The sequence below is a fragment of the Eulemur rufifrons genome, chromosome 7, assembly GCF_041146395.1.
Source record: "Eulemur rufifrons isolate Redbay chromosome 7, OSU_ERuf_1, whole genome shotgun sequence".
NCBI lineage: Eukaryota > Metazoa > Chordata > Mammalia > Primates > Lemuridae > Eulemur > Eulemur rufifrons.
The window spans coordinates 58,265,366-58,291,245 of NC_090989.1; the positions used below are offsets into that span (position 1 = coordinate 58,265,366).

At 36.5% G+C, this 25,880-nt stretch overlaps 1 protein-coding gene across 1 annotated transcript in view; it reads right to left on the bottom strand.

The window, feature by feature from the left end:
- ZBTB20 (zinc finger and BTB domain containing 20) overlaps positions 1 to 25,880 on the bottom strand; it is a 724,156-nt gene that overhangs the window by 362,991 nt on the left and 335,285 nt on the right. The gene's annotated exons all lie outside the window — the stretch shown is intronic.

Consider the following 25,880-nt stretch of genomic DNA (forward strand, 5'->3'; position numbering starts at 1 on the left):
AATCATAGCTTTAGGAAGAAAGAATGTTCTGGAACAGGCTTCCTGTGGAAAATACAAATGCTAGGGCCCTTCCATGACCTATAAGCAAGATTTCTAGAAGTGACATCCAGGCATTTGCATTTTAAGCTCTACAAGTGATTCTGAATTATACTAGAGGTGAAAACCAATGGACTTTTAGGGAAATTCAAATTCTTTAGCTTTAGCCAATCTTTATAAATTCATCTCCCTTAACTTCACATAGATTCTTTTTGGTTTGCTTTTTTAAAATTTAGGTTATTTAACTTTTTTAGGGACAGGGGTTTCACTATGTTGCGTAGGCTGGCCTTGAACACCTGGGCTCAAGCCATCTTCCTGCCTTAGCCTCCCCCAAGTAGCTGGGATGACAGGCATGTGCCATCGTGCCCAGCTCCCACAAACACATAAATTCTGCTCATGCTAGGCCAGTTTCCTTGCTCTTCACACTTGCTCCCACACGAAAAGAAAGCTAGTTTGTGTCTTTGTGTATTTGCTTATGACTTCTTATCTGGAATGCCCTGCCTGCTTCTTACAACTTGCTCAAGTTTTCCCCAACTCCAAAATTGGGTTCAAGTTTTACCTGCCTTCTAACTCACACTGATTACCTCCACAATAATAAACTACAGATTCTGTATCTTCCCCTTCTCAGTTTTGTATCATTATGGAAACAATAATTTATGTTTGTCTTACATCTTAGTATAACCATAAATCATATGTGTCCTCAGAAAGTGTTCTTACGGTTTTGTTGATACCTCTTTGCTATGTACATCAGGGGCTTTCAAAAGATAGTGGACTGAATGAAAGCAGCACTTGCATATTCATGATCAAATAACATAGGGTATGTACAATTACCTCCAAAAACTTCTCAGAGGCCATTCCTTGCACCATGTAGGCTTACACTCTAAAGAAAATACACATGCAGAAATTCAAAAAAAGAGTTTGAATCTCCAGCCCTAACCCCTTCTCTGAGCTCCTGTCATATATCCAGCTGCCTATTGTATCTCTTCACTTGGATAAGAGTTTCAGAGTCAACATGCCCCACGCTGACTCACAGTTATCTCTTCCCTAAATCTGTTCATTTCTCTATATGCCCTACAGTTCCTAACTCTATGGAGTTAATGATAACGATGTTCATGCGGGGGCTAAGGCGAAACACTTGAAACTCATCACACCTAATGTCTCTCTCTTCCATACCATATCGAGTCCCCCAACAATGGCTGTCAGCCCTACCGTCTAATTGCACAGAACTGAACCACCCGTCATGCCCTCCCCACCATTGCCCATGACATAATCAGTCTTGTTGTGGTACCCTTGACCCTGTTAGACTATTCTCCACAGAGTAGCCCCAGATCTCTTTTAATCTATAAATGAGATCATATATACTCTTTTAAAACCCGCTTATGGCTTCCCGTCAGTCTTTATCATGGCTCGCGTGATCTGTCCCTGCCTTATCTACATGATCATTCTTGCTTCACTCCACTTGAGCCACATATTTCTTCTTGCTGGAATATTTCAAGTCGTTCCTCCTTCATAGCCTTTATAATATCCATTCCCTCTGCCTAACGTGCTCGTCCTCCTAGTCAGCACATACTTAGCTTGTTCTCATGATTTAAAATCTTTGTTCAAATATCTCCTGCTCAGTGAGACTTTTCCTACCTATCCTATTTCAAATAGCACTTTCTCCATTCTGTATCCCTATTTTCTACTTCCTTACCCTGCATTATTTTCTTCCTAGATATTATCATTATTTAAAATGATATATTTTTTGTTTACTTCATTATTGGCTGTCTCCCCTTCTGCTATAAAGTAAGTTTCATAGGGAAGGAACCCTGTTTAATTTCTCACTATATTTCCAGTAATTAGAACAATGTCTGAACCATTATAGGTGCTTGATAGCTATTAAATGACTGAATGAATAAGTGGATGAATAAAGTGTTCCAGGACTTATAAATCTCATCTCAGTCACATAAACTTTAAATAGAAAATCTTTATTCTGCAGGGTGCAGTGGCTGTTCTGGATTGTCCCAGAGGCTTCTATTCTTTCCATCTGACTGCACAGGCCACTCTGGGCAACCACCTACATACTACAGCTCAGGTCTTATAATATAGTTCTTGGGAGGAGTAAAGTCAAATTAGATAGTTAACTAAAAATAATGTCTCCGAGTTTATAAAGGAGAAGTTTTCCTAGCCCAGTTGGTCCTGGTGAGTTAGACAGGCATTGAATGCTGACATGATAATCTTGTGCTTGAGGAACTTCCAATCTGGAGAGGGAGTGAGGTATCCTATTATACTATTTATTTTGTGAAAGTACCAAGTATAGCTTATCTTTGTATCCACAGTGTTCAGAACATTGCTGAGCAGACAGTAGAGTTACAATGAATGTTTATTAAACAGATGAACAAACTAATCCATGAGACAAACAACAAAATTTTAAGTGCCATTCTTCTATATCTAAGCTTTGTGACAGTGTTAGCGAATTTCAGAGAAAAAAGCATTTGCCTCAATTAGATATATGCTAATTATAATTAATTCTTGCAATTTTTCCTCATATATAAGATTGAAAAACTCATTGTGAAGAACCAAGTCTTATCCATCTTTTATCCCCAGTTCTTAGTACAATGTCTAGATGTATAGGGAAGAAAAACTCTTCCTTTTAGAGAAGGAGTAACTTCCTAACAGGAATAACTTCCTAATAGAGAAGTTAGAAGTCCTGGCAGCAATCAGTGAGTATTAAAGAATGCCAGTCTGACATGATTATCAGATGTTAGGTGATGAAAATCATGCCAACTAACATATGGATTTCTACCCTGTTTTTATGTAAGACTTGAGCTCTAAAATTATTTCCTGAACACAGGGTATTAGAGCTTATGGTGACTATTTACTATGATACTGCTACTTTCTAGAGTATTCCTGATCAAAGGGCCAGAAACTCAACGCATGAGAATCTACACTTCTTCATTCAACCTTTCTCACAGGTATGTAAAATTCTTTCGCAAATGGATGTTATAAAAAAGAGTTCAGTTTGTTCACTAAATACAAAGGGTTCAGTTTGTTCAATAAATAAAAGGATTCAGCAGTTTGTTCACTAAATATGAAAACCTTTTGAAATATAAGAAGCAACAACAGAGATGATGAAATACGTAATGCAACTATTAAATCAATATGCCTGTGAGTATCTTTCATAGTTATGGTAACTAACTGCCTTGGTTTGCCCAAGACTGAGGAGGTTTCTGGGACTTGGGCCTTTCAATGTTAAAACAGTAAAAGTTTCAAGCTAGTCAGGACAAGTTGGTCACCCTAATCATGATATATCTTGCTAATTTAATTATCAGATATTCATATATATCTATATGTAGGATCCATAGGTATATGTAGAATATATCATAAACAACTAGGCATTACTAGGCTATAAATGTGACAGGATTATGAAGAATTAGCTTATGTTGTACTAACGTACCATATTAAATGCAAATCCCTTCTCCTTTCATTTCCCCTTCATCCACCGCCCCCCCGCCTCCGTTGGACTTCTTATTTATGTTTTAAATTTGTATACTTGTGTTGATTTTATTAGAGTAAAACCATTAAATTGGGGGAATTAGGACAATTTCCTTTTCTTCAGAAGAAAGGAAAAAGTGCGAAGCAGCAATGGAGACTGGTCTCAACTGATGGCTCATCTGTTTGGTGCAACCCCAAATGTGGTAATTCCCCACAAAATTAAATTTTCCTAACCCAGAAATTAAAACTTTCCTAACCAAGATTTTGTGTCTTAACACATACAGATTAAGCTTCCTAAACTAAGGCAAGATACAAAAAACTATCCTGGCCTTAATTCTGCTGAGATATGTACTACAAGACAAACAGAGATAGCCACTGTGGTCCCCTCACGATGTCATGGCCCCTCACGACGTGATGGCCCCTCACTAACATCAGCTGGCTTCAAGGGGACTCCAAAATATTCTGTGCTTAGTGTTTTGGGCACAGACTAGCCATCAGAATCTGGATTATAGTACCAAAAATACTGCATTTTCCAAAGCGTTTTTAACGCCAGGCTTTGAATACTGAAGGGCAATATCTTCTTTCTAAATATCTCTGGTCAGTCTTAGCAACTAGACCTACTTTTGAGGCTCCATTTCTTTTATGTCTTTTAAACTTAATGATAAAAAAGAAATATTTAAATTTATAATACACATGAAACAGTGAAATTAGAAAAAAAATTCTATTTGATGTGTTTTTTTTTAAGCTCCCATGACTAAAAAGATCAACAGTTACCTACATTTGTAATATTTATGCCTCCCAGACTCAGTGTAATGAGTTTCATCTCTGATCGAAATTTTATAACTGACTTTCATTTACCTATGAAATAGGTAATAGAAAGCCTTGGTAGGCTCTTGCCCTAAAGAATCAGATGCAAAAGGTAGTTCTATTGCAAGGAATAGAGGAAAAAATTGTCACCCAAATATGCCACTACTGTATTCCTTTGCTTTTTACAGGAATGGAAAGCTATAGTCCTAGATATGAATACTGAAATAAGTGAAGTACAGAATACTGGTAGATCAAAACCTGAATGTCATAGTCTCTAGCTTTCTCTTCCTTGAAACCACGGTGTGTCCCCTTAACTTTGGGCGAGTGCCCAGTTAAGAGAATTATTCCAGGAGGTGAACATGTCTCAGAACAAACCCTTATTCTAACTGATGTTGTTAAAAAGCCCAAGCCTACATTCTGTTCAAGGCTTTGGTTATGAAGGGAAGCCAAAACAGAGAAGCCATGACTTCCTCCATTAAACTGGCTGGAACCCAGGTTACACTAATTCAGCCTAAATAGAAAACCTCTGCTTTTCAATCCCTTTGTTCTCTTGGATGTCACAGCTTCCTGCTCTATTCTCTTCCTTTTATAGTCTTCCCTCACCAAGCATTTCAGGAAAAAAAATAAAAAGCTAAATAAAGATCACAGCCTGTTCCATTGTGTCCCCTTCTTCTTCATCATCTTCTTTTCCATTTGTGCAATGTTGTGGCACCTATTAACTACCAATGTTTTCAGAATGACATTATACAAGGTGCAGGCTGTACCACTGTGCCCTAAAAATATCAACAACTGCATTAGTCTCACAATAATTAATGGCAGGCATTATGCAAATGACAACTTTTTCGCTGCAAAATAATGACATTTCTTCATTTTGAGCAGAGTTATGCAAAACAATGAATTTAGGATGATAAATCACACAGGAGAATTAAGAAAGCCATAACGTTCCTGCCCAGGCAGGCAGAAAGATAGACAGACCAACAATTTAGAAGACATTGTTTGTTCTCACACCACTATAAAAAATCATAGCCAGTCGGCCATTAATGTGTGTAGGTTTTTTTCCTTTTCCCCTTTAGGCAACAATGCATAAGGGGATGCTAAATTCTAGCAATTGGATCATTACAAGTCACAAGCAAATTTTTCTTTATTAACCTTAATAAGTCATTCACTCAGAGACTATAGTCATCAGGCAAATAAAAAGTATCACATGCCATTCTGCTACACATTAACTAATTCCTTATGCAAACATCACAACATATAGCAATTACTGCCGCTCAAAAAAACAAAGTCATTTTCAATTTATTTTATTGCTTTTATACTTGGCCATTTCCTGTAGCACATTATCGTTTCTTTCCATAACAACCCGAGGTGGAATGGAGAAGAATTTCAGCAGCAATGAGCCCTTCCTCTAGCCACCTTTGTCATACCTTTTTCTCCTCCTGGGGCTGCTAATGAAGGTTAGTGGTGGGGTATGTGTGTGCTCCTTCACAGCCAGTCTCCAACAAGCTCTAATAGGAATGGCACAGTCAGCCCCTATCCCCGTGGCAAAGAGAGTAGAGGGTAGGCAGAAAGACCCCAGGTCTCACTGTCTCCCACATTTGCTACCATAACGCTGACAGCTTTCCTTGATTCAGTAAAACAAGGTAAAAAAAGTGCAGGTTTCGATCTGCCACTAGCAGGTGAACATTAAAGTCAATATATGCAATGTTAACCTGCGAGATGCACGTTATGGTTAATGAGAATTATGAGGCTAGTTTGTCTTGCTTCACTCAGCACACAACCTGTCCCTTCCAGGATTCTAAGTGAAGAGCAATAATAAATACTGAACACCATCCCCCCCACATAAAATTAAATATGATCTTTATTTTTTTTCTGTTTTATTCCATAGCATCCTGTATCCAAGACTCCAAGGATGTGAAACAAACACCAAATAAACCTTACACATTGCCAGTAGATTTTTTTTTAGCCCATTTTACAGACTGACAAATGGATTCTGAGCAATGAGGGGCTTTACACAAAGTTGGGCAGTGGCACAGGTCAGATCTGACTATCTCTCCAATGGTCTAACCCCTGAGGCCCATGGCCTTTTTCTCATAATCATGAGCATTCTTTCCTGCTGGTAAACAATTATGATGTAAACAGCTGTACATGTCCCTTTTCACACAATAGGACGATCATCTCCGTCTGTTCTCCTAAATCCACAATTCATTTCCCCCCTTTTTAAGGTAGAACATTTCCAAAATACACACGGGAAAAGCTCCCTTTTCTGTTTCTCCTCCTGAAGGTAATAACATTTTGCAGTTCTCTTTAAATAAAATCCAGCCCATGCTGGATCAATAAGAATGATGCCCATTTCCCTAATGGCAGCCGATTGCCATTTGCTATTCAAATCAGACTAGATAAATTACAGTACATGCCAGGGAACAGGCCAGTGAATTAAGACAGGCCTCCAGAGGACCAGCGATATTATTAATCTTTTAAGACACTATCATATTTCTTCTTGACAGTGTGCGTAGACTCACAGACACACTGCACCCAGATTGAAATATCAGCTGCTGAAAAAATCAATAGTGTTAGAAACACAATAATTTTTGGTCTGCAGGGCCTACACTAAGCAACACTTGTACCCCTCTGTGCCATCTCTTCACCCACTTTCCATTTCCCATTTCCTCCTCCCACCTTTTGCTCTACCCTTTCTATTCTCTGGTTTTAAAAGCTGTAAGCCCAAATGACAAGATATTACAAAGGAGTTTCCACTGCTAACACTGGCCATTGTGGTTAGAGTGTTGATTTTCCATGGCTTGTTTGAAATGAAATTTCACTAGTCTGGCAAAATGTTTTGGTGTGGGATTGTTCTTCCTATCCACTGAAGTCAGACCCCTAACCTTTGTGCACTTCATTCTGTTTTATGAAGAAATATTGATATTTAGAGAGGTGGCCGTACCTGGAAAGTTCTGGGGAGAATGGAATGGAGAGAAAGAAAAATAATAGAAACCTGGATAAGAAATAAAAAGGAGGGGGTTATTGAAGAGTAAGGGGAAGAAACAAAACAAAACAAAAGGCTGCAGGGAGGTGGATGGAGAGTAGTACGTGGTGAAAAAAACCTTCTAATTATATTCTGAAAACGTGGGTTTGAGCTCTGCCTCTGTTGCCTGCACACTGTGTGATTCTGCCAGTTACTTACTCTTTCAGATCCTTGGTTTCCTTATCTGCTAAATTAAACAATATAACCACCTACCTCATAGCATTCTTGTGAGGGTTAACTAACAAGATGTGTATGCTTTCTAAATAATAAAGTGCTTTGTAAATGATGAATGACATAAATTTTATTTCTAATACAGAGGATTTCTGAAATATGTCTATTTTTTCCTTACTTGAATATCATAAAGGAACTTTAGATGTTATCAATAAAATAAGCAAACTGACAGCACAGAAATATTATATAGGGTCATATTAGCAGTAGCGGGCAGAACTTTGAACTACACCAAGATCTGTTGAATCTGAGCCAATGTCTTTTACATTTTACCAGACAAATTTTGTCTTTTCCATATCTCTTTCTACTCCAGATTTGAGGCTTTGACTCTTGTTCATCTTGTTTCTCAACTGGGCAAGCAGATTAAACAAACAAACACAAAACACCAAACAAGGGGAAAAAAACACCATGCTTTTGTCATCCTTATATGATATTCTCTGCATCCCAAGTCTCTCTCCAGTTTTCCTCCCATTCTGAGTCTTCCTTTCATAGCAAAATTTATTGAAATAATTTTCTATATTAGCTATTACCATATCTTCACTTTCTATTCTTTTCTCAACCTACTGTAATCAGGCTTTTATCCATTTCACTCTACCATATCTACTGTTGCCAGATCCAATGGCCACATCTTTATTCTCATTTTACTCAACTTCTCAGCAGCAATTTAACACAGTTAACCATTTCTCCCTTCTTGAAACACTGTGGCTATTTTCTGGGAAACTGCTCTTTCTAGTTTTTCCTACTACCTTATTGGGCACTTAAAACCTATTTAAGTCTCATCAAATTTGAAGTCTGTTACTAGCAGTTCATTCTTAAGTTACTTCTAAATCAAGATAAACATGGAAAACTTGACTAACCAATAAACTCTCAGAAGGTCTTTGTGAGATACACAGGTTTTGAATGCCTGGCTTTATGATTCTGAAATGCAGAAAAGAGCAGAAAATCTTGTTGTTGGTTTGCCTCGAAGCTGTTTTATTCCACATATTTCATGGCAAAATTTATCAACTGCTTTTGAATATCCATAACTGATCTAAAAATTTGTCAAATGGATGGATTTATACATAGGGGCAAAACACAGAGTTTTTTGCCACTGTGTCAAAACACGCTGACACAGAAGGCACACTGTGTCTTCAAAGGCACAGAATTTCACAGAACTCCATATTGAACTTGAAACTCACACATGTGCAGCACCTCATAGGTCTACTATAACAGATACACTTAATTACTCCACACAGTTTCTTCTAACAGTTGTTCTTTGGGGTCTACATGGGAAGAAATAAAGATGAAAACCATTTCCAAGTAAAACAAAGTAATCTGAACAGGCTGTTCTCCTGACCTTAAGCAAAAGCATGAATACTGCTTTTAGGAACACAAGAAATACTCCAGCAGTATTCTGTCTTCTGATGTCAGATGAAGCTAAAGTTCATTTTCATCTCAGGAGAAGAAACAGTCCTTTGTAACTTACACATGTGAGTGGAGGGCAGTACCTGAACACAGTGATTTCCTGTCTCACGTCTGACTCTAGGTTTCAACCACTTCGTAACATGTAAAAGGTCATTGACATGATAAAATATCACAAGACAGCACAGGGATGATCACAGCCAAAAATATCCAAACATACTATTGGAGAGAATCCCAAGAACTTCTTTTGAATGCGATAATACTAAGAATGTGAATAAAGATAATTTTCTTAAGGGGAACAAAGGAACGTTTCTATCATTTGCATGCCACTTGCCACTTAGGAGTAGACTCTTGCTCTGTTTTCGGCTTGAATTCTTCCATAGAATCAGCTTCTCGGGCCCTTAATCAAGGTTTTCTTTTACCTAGACTAGAACAAATATTCCATCTTGGGTCATGCGAACATATCAGCAAAACTCTCAGAGTTAATACTTTAATTATACACATATGTATTTATAATTTTGTGTGTGTGTGCAAACTGTTCCACCAAGTTAAACTTTAACCATATTAATCCAGGAAAAAAATCTCTGATTATCAACTAACAATTTTGTAAACAGTTATCTCACAGGTTAAATATTAACTTGAAAAATTTAACTCAAAACTCCAAACAAGCAGAAGGAGCCAAAAGGCCAGGAAGAAAGGGTAAAGATTTGCTGCTTCGGGGTTATCATGTTCTTTTGGAAGAGAGGAACAGTAAGGACCAGGAGCATTTTGGTAGCAGCTGGATGGTGTGTAGGAAGTCAAGAGTGTGTGTAGGGGGCAGATAAAAGCAAGAAAGGAGCCTAGAAGACACCTGCTGCTTATCATCATCAATTCAGTACCTCATCGTACAACAATGAGGTTAGCCCTCGGGGAAAAGAAAACTCATGGGGATATGAATACACTGGTAATGTCCATAGGAATTCAGGGATAATAGTGTGTGCTTCAAGAATATGGGCACCTTTATTTTTAAACCAACATAGCTAAGATGCCCAACATTCAGCTGGCTGGTTCACACTGCCTGCCTGCATGTGGAGCAGTCTGGGGCCACTCTCCCACTAGAAACAATAGAATGAAGGCTGATCTGCCTGTTCTGTTTCCATTTAGCAATAATAAAACAAAGCTGAAATGGCTCCCTGCAGTGCTAGGTTATTAGGGACAGGGATTTCAAGTTCTAAGTCATCATCTAACTATCCATCAATTCACTCCCCGATTAATAGAACCATATCACCTAGGGGAAAAAATGGATCCAGACAGTAGGCCAAGTCAGAAAGGCTTTTCTGTACCTGAATTTCTTTACCATAAATATTATCCACTGGCTGGGATTTTGACTCGAAAATGTCAAGAAAATCCACATGGCCAGAGAATTATCACAATCTTGATATTTGAAGTATAGGATAAAGTTGATTTATTTTAATGCTGTTTTAGGAATGGTTAGGAACTGTTAAGATTCTTCCTGTCAGTATGTCAAAGATCAGATAAGTCTCACTTGCTGGTTTTTAAAAAAGTAAATATCTTTTAAGGAAGACTCCCATTTGCCCCGTAGATGTACAGAAAAAGTGAGGCCAAATAATTTGAGTTGCTCAAGAGAGAAGTAGGATTGGATGAAAAAACAGATACTGAAATGTAGCAGGAACAATTCTTACATACATATATATATCTTGTTTAGATTCAAGATATATGATACAGCTCATCAGATCTTACTTTTGATATTTTTCTTATACATTTAATACATGCTTATTGGAAAATATTTAGACAATATAGACTAGACCTTGCACTTGTAAAGCTGTTTACAGTTAATAAAATACTTTCACATAAAATATCATTTACTTTCCTAAGTCCAAAAAGTAAAAAGAGCAGGTCCTATAATCTCTGTTCTATAGATAAGCAAGTATTACTCTACTGTTGATGTAGTTGATGCAGAAGGAACTTGAACAGAGGAACAGGACCCATGAGCAGCCTCGCTATCCATATGCACATGCCAAGTGAGAGTGGTGTGAGGGCCGTGGAATTAAAAGGCTTGATGAGAGTGATCAGTGGAAGGGATCAAGAAGGGAGAGATCTCAAAATAATTCAAAAGGAACTTTAAACAAGCACTAGGCATAAATGGCAAAATTCAGAGTAATTTATGGGAAAGAAAGAGTGTCTAGAGCAAGGAAGAAACTCCAAATTCAGACCACTCATTCATTCGTCATATATTAACTGTATGCCAAATATGTTTGAGTTTCTCTAGCAGATGCTGTTGGGCAAACAATGATGTGTATTGAGACACTAACCTATGCCTGAGGTACTTAGTATCTAGTTATTGAGATAACGTCCAGAAATAATTATAATACAAGGAAATTCAGATGGGGGTTTAGAGAGAAATCCATCACTCATATCTAGGCTGACAATGAAAAACGTCATTATGATGGAGCAATCTAGTTGAACTTTGAAACATCTGTACGATTTGGGAAGTGATAAGAAGATTCAGGTTGTGTGAAGGGCATGAGAAAAAGCATGGGAACAGAAAATTGAAAGATGTATTTGGTACTAACAAATAAGTTAGCTGGAATGTATAACAGGAAATAATCTTGGAAAGACAGGCTGAGTCTGGAATCTGAAGGGGGTCTTCGAATAATGAGCCAAGTAATCCACTTTATTCTGCAGACAAAAGAGGTCTATTAAAGTCCTGTAAGTAGGGCGCTGGCATGATCACAGTGATATTTTAGTATAAGAAATTGGGAATGGTGGTTGGAATCAACTGAAACAGGAGAAGTCTAGAGGTAACAAGAGAGTGATGAGAGAGAGAGACACAGAGAGAGAGAGGGAGAATGAATGAGAAGTGATCTGTTGCAATAACCCAGGCACTATGTGATAAATATCTGACCTCAGTAGTGTCAGTAGAAATGTAAAGGAAATGACATGCTCAGATACATTGTGAGGGAAGCAATAATAATTAATATTTATTAAACCTCTACTGTGTGCCAGGCACTGAACTATGTGCTTTATGTAGATTAACCCATTAATGTCCATGTAAACCCTAAAATGTTAATAACTTTATTGTTTCCATTTTATAAATGAGGATTAAGCAACTCTCTCAAGGTTATACAGTTAGTAAGTGGTAAAGTCTGGATTCAAATCCCGGTAATCTGACTCCAGAGCCTGATCTCTAAACCCTTATGCTAACTGTTTTTCCTAGGCATGGGGATCTTGTTGGTGATTATACGTGACAAGATTTGACAGAATTTGATGACTGGCTATATATGAGTCATCATATCCTGAGATTCTTGGGATTCTTGATTCTAAGATTTTTGGGTGGTGAGTAGAATGGTGATATTATGAATAAAAATAAGGAAATAAAAGAGACCTTCTTGACTTCACATTGTACATTTGTTCTTAATCGTCCAATTGCTTTTTGGACTTCAAGTGTAAGTTTTCAATAAGTCTCAAATGCAATTGGAGCAGCAAACTGGAAAGTGCTTTGAAAATAGATACTAGTTGATTCTTCTTTCTGGTTTCACGAATGTATATCTGGAGTATAACACAGTTCTTGTTCTATATGGGATGCTCAACAACACTGTGTTGTATGAGTCAGTTTATGGGGTATTAATCATAAATAGGTGAAAAAAGAAGGGTGGTGGGTAGCTAAGTCAAATGAGTATGACCCAGAGTCAGACAAATCTTGGTTCAAATCCTGGCTCAGCCACTTTCCAACTATATAACATAAGGGAAGTTATTTTAAACATTTTGTGTAAAATGGTATAATAATTCATAGGGAAGCCAGATACCTTTCTGTATTCAGTGCTTGCTTCTATGTAGAGGCAGTGTGTCTATGCAAACTTAGAAAGGAATGCTTCCAAAAGCTGTTATCTCTAACAGAAGAAAATCTAAAAACCTCTTCTCTTCTTTTAATTTACAAAACTGCATCAAGACCTAAGGAAAAAAATGTGCCAAATAATTTCCAGTTTCAAAAGAAAAAATAAATTATCTTCAGAGAAGTAAAAACTATAGAGCTTCAACTGAAGGGGAGATTTTAATTGCAGGGAAACATATCAGTTGAATGGTTTAGCTTGGACTTCTGGAATCAGTATCAGCCAGTGGGATATATATTAAAGAAAAAACCAAGTTTAATTAGCCTTAAGATTTTATACAGCTTGGCTCTTCCCTCCCACACCTAGTCTGATTCCATCAGGTCAACCTCCTTTTCAATCACACTCTCTCCCATCCTTTTTCAGTTGCTGTCACGACAAGCCAATGGAAGAATGACACACAGATGAAAACAAGGTTTGAGTAATTACTGCACTGGCTGGTTGTTGTTTGAGCATCATTTTATTTCTTCCAATCACACAGGTCCTTGGACTTCACAGCTCCGTGGTTCAGATGGGGGTGATGCTGATTATATTATGACATTACAGCAAAGACAGGCAGATCAGACAAAGTGAATTTCACTCAGTAATTAAACTGCAGTTTCTTTCGTCTAATGTCCAGGGCAAGATTAATCGAAAGGTAGCTCTTTATCATTCCGATTAGTGCTGAGATTTGAAGAGTGAGCTCTGATTTGATAGCTAGCTGTGAGTCTGGCTGACTGGTGGCCCCACATCTGTCTAACTTGCAAAAATAATATCAGATCAAGATACATTTGCAAGGTTATGCCCTTCCCTTTTATTTTTTTTCTGAAGGAAATGCAAATAGATTCAAATATGATGCCATTCACATTACCCTGTTTTCTATTACAAAAATGTGTGAAAAAGAACAGGTCCTTCCAAACCCCACAGCATTATACAAATGGTTTTCCATAATTCCACTTAGCACCATGCTCTAATGGCTTCTTATTTTTTGCCTTTTCATTATCTGAGACTCAAGATGAATAACTGGATGGCTGAAGCAACGGCTTTTCAAGTTCCTCAGAGGTTCTACTTTTATTTCAAAGGACTCATTGTAGGACTTATGGAGGGATTTTGCTTCCTTCAATCACTCTTTTAATGCATATTATATCATCAACTTCTTTATCAAATAATGAGTTGGATCACGGATTCTCAATCCTGGATGCCTCTAAAAGTATCTGTGAAGCTTTTTAAACAATCAGCCATCCAGCCCCCACTCCAGACCCAATGAATTAGAATATCTAGGATTTAGACACAAAAATTTGTATGTTTGTAAAGTCCATAGGTGATCTGAGTGTACAGCTAGAGTTGATAACCATTGAGTCAGCTACACAGTGTACCAGCTGTATTTGCAAAAGATTTATCAAAACAAGCCATTGTTGAGGGAAATGAGGCCTGATATTATTGCGGGAAATCTCTTAATAAAATGATAAAAAGGTTATTCAAGTAGCCTTTGTATAGAAAGTGTATATAAACACTTAGGTCTCTTAAGGCAGCAGAAGAGGAGGAAGACTGGTAAAAAAGACAGGTCTACGTTGATAATGCTCCCATTGTTCTCTCTGATAACACTGCAGATGATAGTTTACTGATTGAGCTCATTGCATGGTAACACTATAGCTACCAACTATATAATTTAAGGTGACTGTTGACTAAATCATAGAATCTCAGAGTTTGGACACAAACTGGGAATTAGCTGTCATCTATTTTAACCCTTCTCTATTCAGCTATCTTTTTAGAAAGAGAAAAGCAGGATTGAGAAGACCTGATTTCAAATTCTGACTCAGCCGTGTTTCAGAGTTTAAGAAAACATATTCTGAAGTCCAACAGAATTCAGTTACTAGTTGGGTAGTCTTCAGATATTTATTTCTCTCAGACTTAATTCAGACATCTTTAAAATGGGGCCAAGAATACATATCTCACAGAGCTATATGGGCTTTAGGAATAATTAACTTAGACAAAAATGCCTGGCACACAAAAGTATTCAATAAAAGTCTGTTCAAGGCAAATGTAATAATTGCATAAGTTTGTCACTGAAACTCTATGCCTAAAAACCATCAGTTTGGGGACTCACAGATCAGTTTTCCAGAAGATTTGATTTACTAGAAAAAGAAAAAGAATGAATCCAAATAGGAATGGCTTTCAAATTTCACAAAGCCATAAAATAAAACAAAATATATATACAGTTTATATAATGAGTAAATTTTATAAAATAAAATTTAATTTTTATTTTAAATGATTACTTGGAAGTGATCATTAACAATACAAATTGCTGGCCACTAATCCCAGAGATTCTAATTCAGTATGTAGGGGTGGAATCCAGGAATATGCACTTTGGCAACCATCTGGGAGATTCTGACTCAGGGTCAAGGGTCCTCACTTTGATAAAGACAGCTATAATGGAATAGAAATTAACCAAACATTTATCCCCAAAATAATCATACAGTGTGGCTTGACCTGGAAGAGACCATGCTTTCTATTCCTCAGGTCAGAATTCAGTTAGATGAATTTAAGTCATGTGCAAATATAAAATGTTCACAGAGTATGATTATGCTCACAGAGTAAAAATATCGTTTTTTTATTCAATTAAATATGGCTCCTGAACAATTATCGTTTAGTCACCAATATTATCTTCAATTTTTTCATCACCACTGGGTACATGTAAGAGTACAGGCAAGGGTCAGACTATCAACTCATCCTTTTTCTTCTTACAAAATAATAAAGCAGTTTTATGAAAACTGGCAAATTATTTAAATAAACAAAAGAAGCTATATCCTCCTCTAAATGCAATGAATAAAGTATTTTCAAAATGCATTAATCAAAATTGATAATAAAAATCAATGTACAATTGAAAGTTAAATATTTTAAATACAATTGATAAATTAATTTGCTAAAATGAATATACTCAACATATAAATGGAGACTGTTCTGGGTCTAAGGAGAAATTTAGACATTTCATTCCCAAGGTTGTCCAAAGAAAAGGATGATGACTTTCAGAAAGACTAGAAATGTGTTTAGAGTATGTAATACAATATGCCAACAAATGTGCATTAACTATCTATATTCTAAAAGTTACTGTGTAAGACTTAATAAGAGAATTATGGTCTCTAATTGAAACTGAGCATACAGTTGATCTGGGGAGAAAAAAAATTGGTATGAGAGAAGTTTATCAACATTACAGGACAATATAGCCTAGTGGTCAAGTGTGAGGCCAAAGGACAATGTTCTTTTAAGTACAAACTGTGTAAGGTAGGGTTAGCTACTTAAGATCTCAGAAACGCAGGCATAGTAATTCTCTGAGGGGGTTGTGGTGACTGACCATAGTAGGTACTGAATAGATGCAAGTTATTGTCTATTATAAGAGTTGACGGTTTATTACAGTAACACAAGATATATCACAGGTAAGACTATGTCACAGGGAAGACTTAAATTAATGGTACAGACATGGAGGGCTATAGGAAACCAGAACTAAGAGAATGTTGGCATGGCTGGTAAAGGTTTTGAGAGGAGGAGGTATTAGAGCTGGATAATGCAGGATAGAGAACATTTAGCTCAACAGACGAACAAAGATGTTTTTAGGCAGAGTAGGGGCTGTTGATATGGGCTGCAGGTCAGAGTTTAAAAGTATTTAGGGACTGTTAGATAAACAGTTTAGGATAAACCAGTAAAGGTAAATTTGAAACAAAGCAATAGAGGCTTCTGAATTCCAAAAATCACTTGTTTTTTGGTAGAATTTTAAATTGTTAAAATATTTTCTCAGTGGAATTCAACATTTCTTTAGAATGTTGAGAATAGTAGTTCTCAAATTTTAGTATGCATCAGAATCACCAGTAGGGCTTATTCAAACACAAATTGCTGTACTCCACCCCAAAGTTTCTTATTCAGTAGGTCAAAGTAAGTCCTGAGAATTTGCATTTCCAACATATTCCTAGGGGACTGATGTTAATGCTGGTCACTGAGAACTATTGTTTTAGAAGATGGTGAGATAGAGTTGGATGAAGATAGAGCTGCATGGGGAAGATAATTGGGTGGAGAAGATGGTAAGACAGTTGGATGGTTATTTCCTAAATAGCCTCTTTATTTCTTATAAAATTTCATCCCCACTTTCACACCAAGTTATAGAATAAGCTACATGCAGATTACCTAGGGAACAAAACTCTTACTTTGATCTTCTAATCATTCTGTTGGGTTCAGGTACTTGACTGTGGGAATGAGGAGACCCATGATCAAAAGGAGTATGGGTCAACCAGCCTGGAACTTAAAGACAACTTAATCACTTTTAAAGATATTTAAGAATTGAAAACGACAGAGCCAAGAGACTAAAGGAGGGAGGCTCTTCGTATTCCAAAGAGCCTCTATCAATCTGTGCCAGACATTTTGTACTTGGGCTACTTAACTGTCTGCTCCTTAATCCACAAACTATTCTCAACTTGACTTGGTTTACCTTTTATTTTTCTTCAACAGGCAATCAGGCGTGAGCAGGGGGAACAAGACCTTTCTATTTAGGTGTGGCCCACTGTTTAAGCATCTCCACTTCCTGCTTCAAAATCTTTCTCTAAAATTCTATTATGTAATAACTACATTATAAGAAATATTTTAAAAAGTAGAAAGAGGAAATGAAATGCTCTGAGAGAGTATTTTGTTGTGTATAACTCCAAGAGGAGTATCTCACAAGTCATTACTTTATTTTCAATGGCAAACCAAGGGAAAAAAAAAAAATGTGTTTGAAGATTCACATAGAAGTCTTTGTGACAAAAGGTCAAAAGTGGATTTAAAATGTTTGAAACTCCAAAAATCTCTCAATAACAGTAGCTTGTTAATTTCCTAGCCATTTATCTTTCCTTAAAACAAAAATCTGCATAATTACAAAGTATAATTAATAACAATAACAACAATTAACACAAGCACAACAGAAGTAATAATAATAAGCACCAGGAGCCCAGGTCGCCATAGTTACAAAGGAGTAGAATTTGTCTTAGTATTTTTAAATATAGACAGCAGCCCAATAACACACGGAAAAATTGAAAGGACAAAAAAACCTTCCTTATGCTCCCTGGAAAATAGAACAGAAAAGTAGACAACAAACTTTAATACCTATTGTTAAATATCTTCACTATATAGATCAGGTCAGGCAATTTAAATAGACAACATGAGGCCTCTAATGTCTCTTAGGAAACAGTTTCAATGTGAATTCCTGGGTGGCCCCAATTCCATGTCTAGTTAAACCTCTCCATCTACTCATAAGACGAAAGAAATAGCATTTGTGCAGTGTTTTACAGTTTATAAAACATTCCCACAAACATATTATTTGATTATCTCAGTAATCCTGTGTGGTAGAGAAAGCATTAATATTATACCCATTGGAAGGTGAGAGAATTAAGGATCAGAGAAAAAGGAAATAAATTAATCTTTCCTAAATATCTACATTGGGTCAAACTGTTCAGACCTGCAAAGAAGCCCAAATATAGACTTTTATGTAACATGAATAGACTCAGAGAATTTATTACTTGTCCAATGTCAAAAATGGCAGAGCTAGGACTTGAATGCAAGAGAATCCAGCATTCTAGGGGACTAACTTCCCAATTGTCAAGATCTAGTTATAGTAACTGCCCTTCTCAAGAGGAGGCTTGTTCATTTGCCAAGCACAATAATTACTAATAGTGTTCAGGTTTTTTGTTTGTTTTTAGTTAGCCTGATACTAAAGGTACACATTCCTCGATAAGATGTGCATCTTTATAACATGACTGAGTCTATCTAGAGGATAAGGGAAAGAATGTATTATTTCATTGGTTTAGAATACTGACTTTTAGACTTAATCTTAGCCAAAAGGCTTGTGAAGCAACAGAATGCTGACTTTTAAAAGTCACTCCAGCTACCCATGGACACAAGAGACAATGCAGCCTCGTTTTCACCAAAATACTCTTTGTAAGAAATATAAACCAAAAGACTCACCAAACCCAAAAGCTAGATTCTGGCATAGCCTCAACTTTAAGCTATTAGTTTGTAAATAAGTGGCAATACATATGCATATTAAAATGGTGAATAACAGCAGAGGGTGTGTGAACAAAATAAATTTTCCATTAATTTTTCTGAACTCAAAAGTCTCAAAGCTATAGATTCAGACTTTGAAACCTCTTGAACAAACTGACATCAGTTTTCATTTTTACTTTTTACATGCATTTACTTGTACAATTGGCGGTGCAGTGGGTTTTTTTTTTTTTTTTAATTTGTTTTTAAGATAATTATATTCTCCTTTCACTTTTATACATATAACTTCTGACTTACAGCATTTAAAGGTTTGGCAAAGCAATGTCTTCCCACAAGATACAGAGGTTTCAGCTAGAAGCCACCTTGGGAATTTGGACTGCAGAAGTTGAGGGAGGTCTAGTACATAAGTAAATATTTGTGAAATTAAATTGAATTTTTGAATATTAAGGGAAGACATTTATTGAAAGAAGATTGCTTTATATTTTGAACAACTACCTTTCTACTAAGCATTTTCAAAGAATTGCAGAATTTCAGAGTTGATGCTATATGGAGAATTTTATTTTTAAAATGATAGAATATCAGTGTTAGCAGAGTTCATTAAAATTATATATTGCAATCATTTAAGGCTTGAGTACCCTGTAAAACATCCATGTAAAGTGGTTGTCTCTGCTTAAACACCTTGGTCTTATGGGACTAACATTTGCGGATATTAGGCACTGTTATGGACCAATTGTGTGTGTCCCCCAAATTCATGCAGTGAAGCACTAAGCCCCATGTGATTACATCTGGAGATAAGACCTTTGAAGAGCTAATTAAGGTTAATTAGAGCTAATGAGGTCACAAGGGTGGGGTCCTAATCCAATAGGATTGGTGTCCTTATGAGGAGAGGAAGAGACACCAGAGGTGCTTTCCTTGTGTTCACAAAGAAAAGGCCATGTGAGGACACAGTGAGCAGAAGGCCATCTGCGAGCCAAGGAGAGAGGCCTCAAGAGAAACCAAACCTGCTGACACCTTGGTCTTGAACTTATAGCCTCCAGAACTGTGAGAAATAAATTTCTGTTGTTTAAACCACCCATTTTGTGGTATTTTTTTATGGCAGCCCTACAGACTAATATAGGCACTAAAATTTTCATAACAACCTGCAAGGGAGGGATTGTTTAAAGCTACTCTACAGGTATAGAAACAGATTATGGGATGTTCATAAAATGTCCCAAGAGATAAAGAACCAATAAGTGGCATTACTTAGATTTAAGCTAGGCTAATCCTTCAGATCAATATTATTTCTTCCTTTTTTCTACTTTTGAACACATAAGTCTGTTACAATATTAGTTTTTAAATTGACCTGAATATTTTATTCTTGTATTTTTCATCACTGGTGCATGTTCTATTTGTTGGAGTTACAAAAAGCAAAATAATTTATCTTTTATATGACTGTCCTTCATATACTTGTAGATAGTTATCACATTCCTTCCTCCTGAATTTCCAAACAATCTGTTTTTATCTAAGTCACTGAAGAAAACTGGTGACCAAGCTAAGGGCAAGGATATCCCTGCAATGGGCCATAGGAATCTCCTCTACTAGGACATTGAGCAATTTGTTTGTACCCAATAGTGTGGTCAGTCAACCGGTTGCTATTCTACCTGTACTTAGATAAGTTACTAATGCATCCACACATCTAACCCTGGAGAGATCAGATCACATGTTGTAACATACTTTCACTGAAGTCATTCTGGTGTTTAGGAAATACCACTTCTTTCAGGGGATCATAATCCATTGCTTTATGCTTTATTGCTTTAACAATTCATGTTAGACTCTTGCTCAGTACTGACATCATGCTGTTTCATCCTCATAAACTGTACTGCTACACTTCTTGAAAATCAAAACATTTCACATATGTAGTTATCTAACATATTCTTCTTTTCTCAAAAATGGTGATCTTATTGACAAGTTCTCACACTAGTCTATGGTTCTATCCCTGTTTTGAGGCTCTTCTCCTTTTCCTTTTTCCCATTACCTTCCAAGGAAAGTCACTCATGTGTAATCATGAACTGCAACCAGGGATGGTATGTTGATCAGACACAGATCTGCAAACTAGAAGAGCAGAGAGGGCTTAAACAAGGTGTTGTCCTAAAGTCCCTGACTATACTGGTAGAGGAGAATGGGCTATGATTAAGTGAGGCTTTGCTCTCATCTCTACCTACACATGGCTCTGTCTGACTTTTGTATTTCACGTGTAGCGTTGCACCTGAAGAGGGTTATGCCTTTTCTTATTCACTGTAGATGATTTCCTTTGCCAAAGATTCAAGGCAGTTTTGTATTTTTCATCCTTTAACTGAGAAAGGTTGTGATATATAATGCTTTTATTTTCCCAGGAAGACTTTCTCTGAAGCAAGCACATACCACAACTTTTACCTAATCAAGAAAAGTTGTTTGGGCGATGGGGGATGGGGAGGCAGGGTGGACTTTAAATGCACAAATCAGTCCTAATAAAAACACTGAGATTCAGGTGCCTGAGGTTAGAAATACTGAAGGGAATTCAATTATACTAATTAATATCTAAGAAGGGCTAGAGATCACATACTGAATGTGGGAAACTAGGCCAGTCAGACATGAGCATATGGGGAGGGCAAGATCAACAGATAAAAGTAACAAACAAATCATACATAAATGCTCCAACAAGAATGAAATAGAGAATATAAAATAAATGTTCCAACAGACACTGAAGAGGAGGTAAAGTAAATGGTCTACCAGACATAAAAGTGAAATGTTCCAACACACACAAGACATTTTATTGGTTTTATGTAAACACATATATTATAAAAATGATTTTTCCAAATAAGTTAGTAGGAAATGTTATTCATTTATAAAAACAGACCTAGTTTGAGTTTTGTGGATTCACAGCATACTATATTTGCTTTCATTTTCTCACTGGCTCATCACGTAAGAGTCTCAGTAAGGCTTGACTTTCATAATGGGTAGTTTCCTCATGACTAAGCCTACCTGGATACTGAAAATCTGACAGAAGTCCGGAAAGCTGCAGAGTATTCCTGGTTTTACACAAGTTTTTCTAGTTTTGGCTCTGATGTGATTTGGTTGGTGTCACAGTTTACACCACATTCTCTCTTTGGACCTGATTTTTCATTTGTGGCCCATAAAAGTCAATTCTGATTTTTGGTCACTCTTTTGTAGACTTGAAAGCTAGAGAAGACGCCAGAACTACCTTGCTTCTGCCATGTAAATCTGCAGTCCCCAATCCCCAGGCCATGGACCTTATCAGTCTGTGGCACAGCAAGAGGTGAGCAGCAGGTGAGCAAGGAAGTTTCACCTGTATTTATAGCCACTCACCATCACTTACATTACCACATAAGCTCCTCCTCCAGTCAGATCAGCTGCAGCATTAGATTCTCACAGGAGTGTAAACCCTATTATGATCTAGGTTGTGGCTCCTTATGAGAATCTAATGCCTGATGATCTGAGGTGGAGCTGAGGCCGTGATGCTAGAGCTGGGGAGTGTCTACCAATACAGATTACCAAATTAGCAGAGAGGTTTGACTGCACAATGAATATAATGCACTTGAGTCATCTCGAAACCACCCTGCCCCACCACCAGTCCTTGGATAAACTGTCTTCCATGAAACCAGCCTCTGGTGGCAAAAAGGTTGGGGACCGCTGAGGTAAATGATTTTTTCTTCTACGCTAGCATTTAACTACCCTTTTCCACCTCTACCTCAAAGCCCTCTCTCTCTCCTTCATCTGGGGAGCTCCAGAAACTGAAAGCCTAAAGAATTCACAGGATTGCTTTTTAAACCTTGTATATAGTCAGTGTACAATATGATGTATTGATATACATTGGATTGCTTTTGCTATCAACATCATCATGTAGAGGCAGAAGTAGAAGCATGGAGGGAACCAACCCTGGACAGGAAGGCTTTCCAAGGCATGGTGCACCCACGCACATACCTACCCTCACTCAGACTGGAACAATTTAGACAAGCAATGAATCTAATGTGCACACCTTTGGGATAGGGGAGAAAATCAAATACCCAGAGATAATCCATGCAGACATGGGGAGAACATGCAAACCCCACACAGACAGTGGCTCGGCTGGGAATCGAATTTTTTTTTCCTCATCAATGTTATAACAAAAAGATGCCATTTGAGGACCTGCAGAATTTCTCATACTAAAATACACCGAACGCTGAAGGCAATATAATAATCCAATCCCGAGTTTCCACTCTTCTGTATATTTACTATTATATTCTTATTGGTTGACTTTATAATGTTCAGTATTATAAATAATTTGATTTTATAAAATTAGTTTATTTTAATAAAATATTACTCATTATTTCACATGTAAAGTTTCCAATAAGATTTAGTTTGAAAAGAGGATTCTGTTTGTTTAAAGGAAATGTGAAAAATCTCTGGATCAAATAATCTGTATGACCCCTATAACTCAAGGCAGTATGATACTCGTACTTTTGGGTCCAGGCTTCTCAGTTTCTGTATTTATCAACTTGCTGGCTTAGACCACTGTATACAGCAGACGTGTTGGACCCAAACTAGATTTCACATACAAGCTACTATTCCACCATGCTTAAGAAGGATGAAATTTTCATACTGAGGAATAGCTTATTTATCATGAAACCACCACACGTCAAAAGACATCACCTTGTCTTAAACTTTTCTAGTATATGAAATTTATCAGAAACCCTTAAAGTACCAGATTACAAGAATTTAAGATATTAGTTTACAATCTAACCAGTGGTAACCAAGAAATAAGTCAATGGAAACCTCTGTATCTAAGAAGCTCACATTGCTTATATGAATTATGTAATTTATGGACACACTCATTTATTTTTCATTTACTCAAAATATATTATATCAAAGGACGTCAGCGGATTTTTTCCTAACATTAATCAACCATTACCTATCATTAGGAAAAGAGTGAGCCAAAAACAACTTTCACCGCTGCAGAGAATGAAACAACCAACCTTGAGAAAAGATCCATTTTCCAAACTGGAGCTACATTCTAGATGGTAATGTTCCAAGCATTTATAACACCTAAGTATAAGTCAAGACTTGACTGAATGAGGTCTTTCATGATCTTTATATAGCATAGTCAAACCACAATTATGTATGTATTTGTTTATTTTTCAAAGGCTGTCTATCATTGGAAAGCTATCACAGTGTAAAGTCTAAGAATGCATCTGAGTTTCCATTCTGGCCCTACATTCCTTACTGTATGGCCTTACACAAATTACTTAAACAGCCTCAGTTTTCACTTCTGTGAAATGGAGGAAATCATAGAATATTTATTACCATGGATTTACAGTAAGACATAGATGAATAAATAAAATGATGAATGAATGTTGCTTACCTAGCACATAAACAGCTCTCAATAAATGTTAACTGTAATTTTTAAATTTTTTAAATATCAAAAGACAGTTGTTTTCTTCTGGTTATTTTTTTCTATGAACTGATTTTATTCATAATTTATTGACTGTATGTTCTTCCCCTCTTAAGTGATGCTCTATTGAGGGTTCATTTTCTTTGATTCTAGAATGTTCTCTGGCTAATCTTTTCACCTCTGCCTCACTCATCAGACAGGACTGCAGGGGTTCATTTTGGTAGTTCTGCATTTGGTTTTCTGCCACCACATATGTTATTTTCTTGTTCCTACTCAGTGATTTAAAAAGTAAAACTCAAGGAAGAACTAAACATTATGAGAATTTATTGGGACCAATGGTCATCAAAATTGGACATAAAAGGATGCTATTAAAAATAAATAACAACAAAGGAGAGCAGCTGATGGCAGCAGCTGTGAAATGGCTGTACACAGTGGGAATCAGTGAACCCCAAAAAACAAAAGAAAAAGAATTGGAAGGCCATGAAACTTACATGATTTACAAGGGAAGCCCAAGCTTAATGAACAGTCTCTGAAGACTACAGGAGCCAGGAAAGTCACTTCTGGATGAAAATTTAGACAAGATAGTAATACTAAAAGGACTGATATTCTCTGATCAAATGGGAATTACAAGTAATAAAATAATGAGAAAGAAAATAAATGGAAGTTTTTACTATATTTGATTTTTTTATTGCATAACCTGCATTGGGGCACAGGTGTATACCACTATAGATGGGGTGCTTAAGAAATGCTTGGGGATGATTAAGAATAGCAAGAAGATGATATATTTTTAAGAACCAAACTTAGAAATTCATGGACAAGATAAATTAAAACAAGAACCCATGTTGACAGACATAGGGCCAGGGTATTCTATAATACAATTTCTTTTTGTTTTGTTTTTTTTAAATACGAGTCTAAGAATTTAGATGTTTGAAAAATATTTCATGTAGGTAACAATAACAAAATAGTTGGTTTACTGTAAAGATAAATGCAGATGTATAACTTTTGCCTTTTTTTCTGGATATGGACCTACGTCAACTTTCATGAGCACTAAATTCACTTAAAAACAAAAAACAAAAATACTGCCAAGGAAATTGAGATGGTAATGTAACATCACGCTTGAGAGAATAAACTATCAAGACAGGATGAACAAAACCAACTGAAATGGAACAAGCAAACAACACAAGTCAAAAAAGCTTTCTATAGTGTTAAAATAAAAATACTACTAAATAGAACCAAAATTGCTATTCATGGGACTAGCAAGTGACGAATTTTTCTCATAATCTATGTGGATAACTTCTATGAGATTATTCAAAATGTGAGAAATTTTTTCAGAATTGCCTTTGTTTCCAAATGAAATTTTAAGACATTTCATGAAACAAATGAATGATTACCAGAAATAAAACATTTAAATTACCAAAACCAAAAGGCTAGCCTCTTTAGGAAAAGGAAAATCAAGTCAGTCACAAATGTTGGGTAATTCTATTTTAGGAAGACAAGGTGAAAATACTTTCAGTAAAGCCCTGATACCTTCCCTTCTTGAGAAGAAATCACTCTACTATACTGCAAACCTTTATTTAGTTATAAATCAATATTCAATATATATATATTTATTTTAAAT